This window comes from Xyrauchen texanus, chromosome 24, assembly GCF_025860055.1.
Source record: "Xyrauchen texanus isolate HMW12.3.18 chromosome 24, RBS_HiC_50CHRs, whole genome shotgun sequence".
Taxonomy (NCBI): domain Eukaryota; kingdom Metazoa; phylum Chordata; class Actinopteri; order Cypriniformes; family Catostomidae; genus Xyrauchen; species Xyrauchen texanus.
The window spans coordinates 39,666,814-39,675,256 of NC_068299.1; positions in this window are offsets into that span (position 1 = coordinate 39,666,814).

Here is an 8,443-nt window from a genome sequence, read left to right on the forward strand (position 1 = left end):
CATTTGATGAATTTGAAATGTGTTTTATCTATGGACAAGGCATTCATATTTGGAATTTGTACACACAATCCTCTATTATAATCCAAAAACATTTTGTTATATAAATACATTTGTTATAACATTTTCTGTAATGTAAATTACATTCATTAATTACTAGATTTGGTAAGGTTGGTGAAAGTCTTATTCTCACATACATCAATGTGTTTTGGATTAACGGTAATAACGGTATTGATTAACACATATTATTATATTCTCTATAAGTGCAGTTAAGATTATAATTGAGCAAAAATGCAAAATGTCCCAAAAAGTTACCATTATCATCTAATTTATCATTCACAAACACAATACCCGTCTCATACCAATCACTTTTAAACAATGATTTCATATTAATTTTAATGACCCTGTTATTACATAGGGTGGATCCATGGGGAGAAAAGTTGTGGGTAAATATAATTTTACAGTATTGGAGAAGTTGTTTGTGGAAGTTTGATAATTTAATAGGAATCTTAGATACCTCAATCACATTTTAAAAGAAGTTCAGGCCCACCAGTTTATTAAATAGAAATCTAGAGATCTATCAAATAGAGTATGATTTCAACCATTTACACGTAAATGCCCCAAAAATGTATTCAAAGTCCAAGGCATTGATACCACCCTTATCATTCTCTTTCACTAACTGTGATTTCCTAATATAATGGGTTTTATTTTTACAAAGGAGGGAACTGGGAAGATTGGGAATCGGATGATGGCAGACAGTAAAGAGGTTACTGTTTCTTTCTAAATTCCTCCTTAATTTCTTTTAGCTGTAAGATGTTTTGTGCGTTTATATATATAAACGCACAAAACATCTTACAGCTAAAAGAAATTAAGGAGGAATTTAGAAAGAAACAGTAACCTCTTTACTGTCTGAAGCATGAAGCAAAAAGCACAGTATAAGATATTTAGGCTCGTCTTGAGCTTTTTCTGTTTTGGTAAAAATTAAGCCAAAAAATTGAATTGCTTGTATTGTTGTCTTTTTTTTCATGCTCAGCAGTTTACAATATGACAGATACTGTATGCGTTGTTGTCATTTATGTGTAAATGTTTATGATGCTTTAACACTCTGAAATGCTGAAGTCAGTAGATTTGTAGACATGTAAGTTGTAATAAAGGATTTTATACTTGTTCCAGTTATGAATGATTTGTGCTTTTGATTCCATGCAATTTACTCATTCAAAACATAAAATATGGTAATTTGTCACAATCTTCTGGTGCAAAGGCGTAATTTGTAGAAATGGTCTGTGAACAAATCTATAAACTAATCATTTTTGTGAACAGATTCAAAAGACTTGAGTCACTGAGATGAATCAAAATCACTACCACTTCAGAAAACGTGTTCAAGGATGGAGGCCTTCTGGTGGTCAGTCAAACTACTTCCTTATATTTTAATTAATAAGTCTGCAGCTGGCACCAGTGTCCATGATTGCTTTACCTCTCCATAAATTAATACTGTACTATCAGATGTTGTGAAATGGCATCAAAGTGATCAAGTGCTGCAATTGATGCGGCGTGTTGATGAGTTTACTTAAGATGGACTGTGGACTTGTTGTGAGGGTTTTCATGGAAACTGAATTGTTACTATTCAAATCAATTGTTTGCAATGATGCAATTTCTAAATGTAAAAAAACATTGATGTTGAAGTCATTTGTTATATGAAATAATTTACCTCAATATCTTCATATTAATGTCCGGAACTGATGTTAGAGAGGAAACTCACAAATCTAGGCTCAGTTTTCAGTATGGTACAATGTTAGATAAAAAAATACTTGTTTTATAAAAATCTTACACATTATGAAAGAATAACATTATATATGTTCATTTAATCCACCTGTTCAGGGTGTTTCCCTGCCTTAATTCGGCAGTTGGGATAGGCTCCAGCACCTCAGCGACCCTATAAATGGGTAATAAAAGATGAATGGATGGATTTTAATTTATCCATCACTCCATAATATGTGTGATGATGTGTTTAACTTATTATAATAATTAATTATTCAAACATGTATCAGAACAAGACATGAATCATAGGTTTATTGACATAATGGGTTGTAGAAAGGATACCAGTATATACAGTATAAGAGATTTGGAGAACGTTAGGGGAATGTTAGTAAGACGTTAGAACATTCTCCAAACCTACAGGAAACTTTCTTTTTCCGTAAAAAAAAAAAGAAAACTCCCAACGAAACAAAAACTAATGGTCCCAGAATATTCTGGGAACCACAAATTGTTAACTGGGAGTACTGTACACTCACACAAATTCGTACACAAGAACAACAGAACTCTTCAAATCTTCAGCCTTCAGTTCTAATTCACATGCATCTGAAGAAAAAAAACAGACTGAAAGGTTCAAAAGAATAGACTTTTTTTTATTGAAGTGAAAAAGTTATCCAAAATATCACCCATGTGTAAAACTAACTGCCCCCTTAAACTTAATGGCTGGTTGTGCCACATTTAGCAGGAACAACTGCAACCATATGCTTCCAATAACTGGAGATCAGTCTTTCACAACGCTGTGGTGGAATTGTGGCCCACTCTTCTTTGCAGAACTGCATTAGTTCAGCTACATTAGAGGGTGTTCGAGCATGAACTGCCCGTTTAATGTCCTGCAACAGCATATCAATCAGGTTCAAGTCAGGATGTTGACTAGGCCACTCCAAAACATTCATTGTGCTTCTTTGAGCCATTCAGAGGTGGAATTACTCCTATACTTTGGATCATTGTCTTGCTGCATAATCCAGTTGCACTTGAGCTTCAACTAACTGACTAATGACCAGACATTCTGCTTTAGGAACAGAAAAAGTATAACAAGGTGAAAGAATTGTGAATAATAAAAAAAAATTGTTAAGTTGTGATACCCTGTGTGAGCAAAGTCAGTATGTTGTAGTCCAATAGGATAACAAAGTCAATATCTTTAAGGTATACTACTATTTTAAACTAAATGAATACAATTTTATGTATTGTAACGAATAGGAATGAAGTTCAGGAGCTGGATCTAGGTGCAGCAAAGGAGTTTAATGAACAGAAATAAACAAGTACAAAATAACAGGTAAACACAAAAAAAATAAAACATCCACATTGGGAAACAAAAACATAAATAGGAGAAAACATCCACGAAGGGCACGGGCAAAACACGGTAGGTCAAAACACATTCAGGTACATTCAACAACTGACAAAGAACAAGCAACCAACAGGGCATTATATACAAAAGACTAATGAGTAAATGAAACACAGGTGAGGACAATAGAAGACAGCTGGCAGTGATGAGGGCAGGGAATTATGGGAAGTGTAGTCCATGGGGAACAGATGACAGAGGCAAAACACAGGGCAGACAACAGTGAATCGTGACAGGTATAGCAAAAATAAGCAAAGATAATACAGAGAGATTGTACAGTTTGAAGGAGGAGATAAATAACCTTTATGCAGAAAAGGCTAAGGGTGCTTTTATAAGATCTAGAGCCAAGTGGCTGGAATTTGTGGAGAATTTTTTTTTTCTTTTCAATTTTGAGAAGAAAAGTCTCTATATATTGAGGGTAAATTAGTCACAGAATAAGCTAGGGACTCCAGTTTTGTCTCAGATTTTTATTTGTGACATTATACTTCTTCATTTCAACCACACAATATCACACCTACTTTAAATTATGAAAATGTGGCCTCTTGCGAGTTGGATGCGATCATCCAGAAATCCCCTCTTAATAAGAGCCCAGGCCCAGATGGCTTACCATTTGAATTTTATTGGACTTTTTGGCAAGATATTAAAAAGTTTGTTTTGAAGGTGTTTAGAAATTGTGTACAGAAGGGTGAATTGAGTCTATGATGCGGGGCTTGATTACCTTGATTCTGAAACCTAACAAAGACATTTTATATGTGTATAATTGGTGTCCAGTTATCTTACTTAATTCAGACTATAAATTATTAGCATCGTTTTATGCAAATAGATTGAAGCCATGATTTGAATGTTATGACAATACAAAAAGAATACAATGTATTGTTTACTACCATATTATTGAACATAAACCAGTCATTGGCATGTTTCCTAATCTGGCTTTGTGAAATGCAGAAACATAGTGAATACCATTTGGCCTGTGTTGGATCTACTAGATTATAAAGAATTAGTTCTTTATAATAGTTATTTAATTTTTAGATTTTTACAAGGCATTTAATACGGTTGAGCATGAGTTCATGTATGAGTCTTTGCGTAGGTTTGGATTTGGCCCAAATTTCGCAAATACGGTCAAAATATTTTCTAAAAATATTAACAGTAATTTGTCTTTGCTGAATGGTGTTTCTCCTCGGTTTGTGATGAGAAGGGGCATTAGACAAGGGTGTCCTGTCTCCCCTTTGTTGTTTTTGTTGGTTGCTGAATTTCTTGGATTGATTGGAGAGATTTATTCATATAGCAAATTTGTTGATATTTCAGGAGTGTATGCTTCATATAGAGTTTATGCTATTGTGGTCAAATGCATTTCACCAAAATTGCTACATTTGGTGAGATCTCAATGCAGCTATAGCTTTTTAAATGCTGAAATGCCAAAAATATCTATTGGTGGTATGGATCTTTCTATATTAAATGTAATAATGTCTGGATTAGGAAGAACCTTCTCAAAAATTACAGCTGTCAACCTAAGGCACTTTTCAAATGGCAATTGGAATATCCACTTATCTCTGTCAACAAGATTTGGACTGTTTTCACAGTTTCTGTTGAAACTGTGAAAGTGAAATTTCATTTTTAAATCTTACATAATTACTATCCATGTAACTCTTTTCTTACTAAATTTAAAGTGGACGTCTCCCGTTAGTGTACATTCTGTAACTTTAACCTTGAAACTGTCCCACATTTGTTTGTTTTCTGGACAGAAGTGTCTATGCTTGTTTTCTCAATGCATTACAAACACTTTTTCTTTGAGATTATGGCTGTATTGTTTTTAAATAGGAATACTGGGTTGGATGGGATATGTAAAAATTGAAATGCCATTTGTGTCTAATTTAACCTTTTTTAAATCACATTCATATTTTAAATGATTGTAATTTTCCTTTTTTATACATTCTCTCTCACTGCCAAGTGAATATTCTGCCTTTACTGTATGCAATCCGAAAAATAATTACGTTTTTTTTTTTTAAAACTACATTTTTACATACAGTGTGGTATCCACAGTCCAGTAACCCTCTTTGCCAGACATGATCTTATTGTTGTTCACTAGACTGTTATTAGACCATCTAGGTTATTGAATGCTTGATGAAGTAAAGTGAATGTACTGTAACAAAGAAAATGCTCATAAGCATGTGTGTGAATGTGTGTGCCCCTGCTCCCTCACGTTGAAAAGGACATGCTTACTTAGCAGAAGACACTCTTTTGTTTTACACTGCATGACAAACCACAAAAAAAGTAATAAAAGACAAAGAAAGTGCAAACTATACCACTGCACTGTTTCTCCCAGATGCAATTGGAATTTAATCTATGAATTTAATCTTGCAAACACAAACACAACATTTCGAGCAGAGTTCTCTATTTATTTGGAATACCTGTATTAACCTGAGCTTCAGATGTGTTTGCTTCTCATCTGTGTCACTGCTTGTTGATATCAGACACACTGAAGAAGATCCGTGAGGATTTTGTGCTGGTAAATGTATTCACTATTTCAAATTTTCCAATTGTCACGAGCTGGGCTCAAACTTGGGTCTCAGATGTGGAGAGTTGAGTGTTCTACTACTAAGCCACAGAGGAGGTAAAGTTGAACCCAAACGAAACACTCAAGGCAGTAGTCCAGGCAAAGTAGATTTATTAAAAAAAAGGGTGCTTTGCAAGTCCACAAAAATCCAACAAATGTTCTTCTCAGAAAGAGGTATTGTTAATGTAGAGATAATGAAAATAATAACAGGAGAGAAATCAAATAACTCCACGAGGGGAGAAAAACAAAATCAGATAACTAAGAACAGCTTACTTGGGATAGCTTGGAAAGCTTGGAAAACTTGGAAGGAATCGGTGGGACACAGCAGGAAACACATGGCAAGACTCAAAAACCGAGTGAGGGACAAGGGGGAAAAAACACAGCTAAAGTACTCTAGGGGAAACAAGTCACAGGTGACCTGGATAATGCTAACAAGGACACATGAGGAAGAACTAAGGCAGAGGGGAACACAGGTGACCTCTAGAGGCCCGGAGACAAACAACAGGAGGCAGGATGCTGACAGGACCCCCTCCTCTAGGAACGGCTCCTGACGTTCCTTCCAGAACACCCTGGCCTCAGGGTGCGAAACTCTCGGATCAAACTTGGATCCAGGATGTCCCTTGCTGGAACCCAGGAGCGCTCTTCCGGCCCGTAGCCCTCCCAGTCCACCAGATACTGTAGAGAGTTCTGGACCCTCCGGGAGTCCAGTATCCGGCGCACTGTATAGGCTGGCTGGCCGTAAATGATCCTGGGAGGTGGAGGGGGTCTGCAAGGGGGGGGCAAAGGGAGAAGACAAGACAGGTTTTAGTAATGAAACATGAAAAGTGGGGTTAATTATAAGTGAACGAGGGAGAAACAAACGATAAGAAACAGGGTTAACTTTCCTTGCTATGCGAAAAGGGCCGATGTATTTCTGGGAAAGCTTCTTAGATTCGACCCGGAGGGGCAGGTTCTTAGTGGCTAACCAGACTCTTTGACCAGCTCGGAAATTAGGGGCCGTCCGTTGGTGGCGATTAGCCTGGCTTTGGTATCTCTGGGAGGTCCGAAGGAGGGTACGCCTGGCCTTCTTCCAGGTCCGCCTACAGCGTAGGACAAAGCGCTGAGCCGAGGGAACATCAACTTGGGCCTCTTCCTCGGGAAATAATGGAGGGGTGTATCCAAACTGGCATTCGAAAGGGGACAATCCGATGGCCGAGGACTGGAGGGTGTTGTGGGCATATTCAGCCCAAATGATATAGGTGGCCCAAGATGTGGGATTACTGGCCGCCATACACCGCAAGGTGGTCTCCAGATCCTGATTAATCCGTTCCGTCTGCCCATTAGACTCTGGATGGAACCCAGACGACAGGCTGGCTGTGGCCCCAATAAGCCTGCAGAAGGCCCCCCAAAACCGGGACGAGAATTGGGGACCTCGATCAGAGACCATATCCAGGGGCATTCCAAATATCCGGAAGACATGGTTCATTAGGAGCTCAGCAGTCTCCTTGGCCGAAGGCAGCTTGGGCAGGGGAATAAACCGGACAGCCTTAGAGAACCGGTCTACAACCACCAGGATAACAGTGTTGCCCTGGGATGGAGGAAGTCCTGTAACAAAGTCCAGAGAAAGGTGTGACCATGGCCTGTGGGGAACAGGTAAGGGATGGAGCAGTCCCTGGGTTCGCTGACGTGTAGACTTTCCCTGGTTGCACACAGGGCAGGCCTCCACATAGACCTGAACGTCCTTCTTGATGGACGGCCACCAAAACCTCCGCTGGAGGAATTTCAGTGTGCGGGCACTTCCTGGATGGCACGTCAAGGGCGACTCATGACCCCACTGCAAGACCCGGGGAAGCTCTGTACGAAGGAACACAAACAGGAGAAACAGAGTTGCTCAGAGGAACTTGGGACTGAGACACCTGGCGGCGAGCCATTCTCCGCTCTCTCAGACGATTGTCCAGGCGGATGGCCAAAGCTATGAAGGACTCGAGATCCCCAGCTGGTTCTCGGGTGGCTAACTCATCTTGAAGGGGCTCAGACAACCCTCCATGAAAACAGGCCCTCAGCGCTTCATCATTCCATCCGCTCCTTGCTGTTATGGTCCGAAATTCAATGACAAAATCCGCCGTGCTGCAGGAACCCTGACGGAGAGAAAGTAGGCGCTTGGAAGCTTCTCGACCACTGACAGGATGATCAAACACCCGCTTGAACTCTTCCACAAATAACGTGTAGGAGTCACAACAGGCCACCTGGGATTGCCACACTGCGGGAGACATATCCAGCTGCAGACCCGCAGCACCACCAGTTTCAGAACCCCAGTTTCAGAACCCCAGCGCCAGAACCTGAAGTGAGGGGCGGAGTTATTGACAATGAGACAAGCATGGCGGAGAGCATGGTGAGTTGTGTAACGTTTTTGACATCATGTTGTGAAAAATTATCGCATATATTAAGTTCAGCGTTTATCTGCTAAATATTTAATTTTGTGCATAACTTTATCATCTTAATGAAGCTTGAATATGTTGTCATTCTTTACTGTATTAAAAAAAAAATTCTACGGATGGTTCGATACATTTTTGCGTGTTGTAAATGAGCCTTGCGGTGACGTTTTGAAGACATCTTGTGAAGGTGTTAAAGTGTTTGTTCCACGTTCCTCTGTTATATGCATTGTTTGTGAGTTAATGTTACCTTATAGTTGAGGTTTTTTTTTTTACGTTGAGATTATTGTGTGGTGCTTTCATCTCTTGTAGAGACATTTCGAATGAATG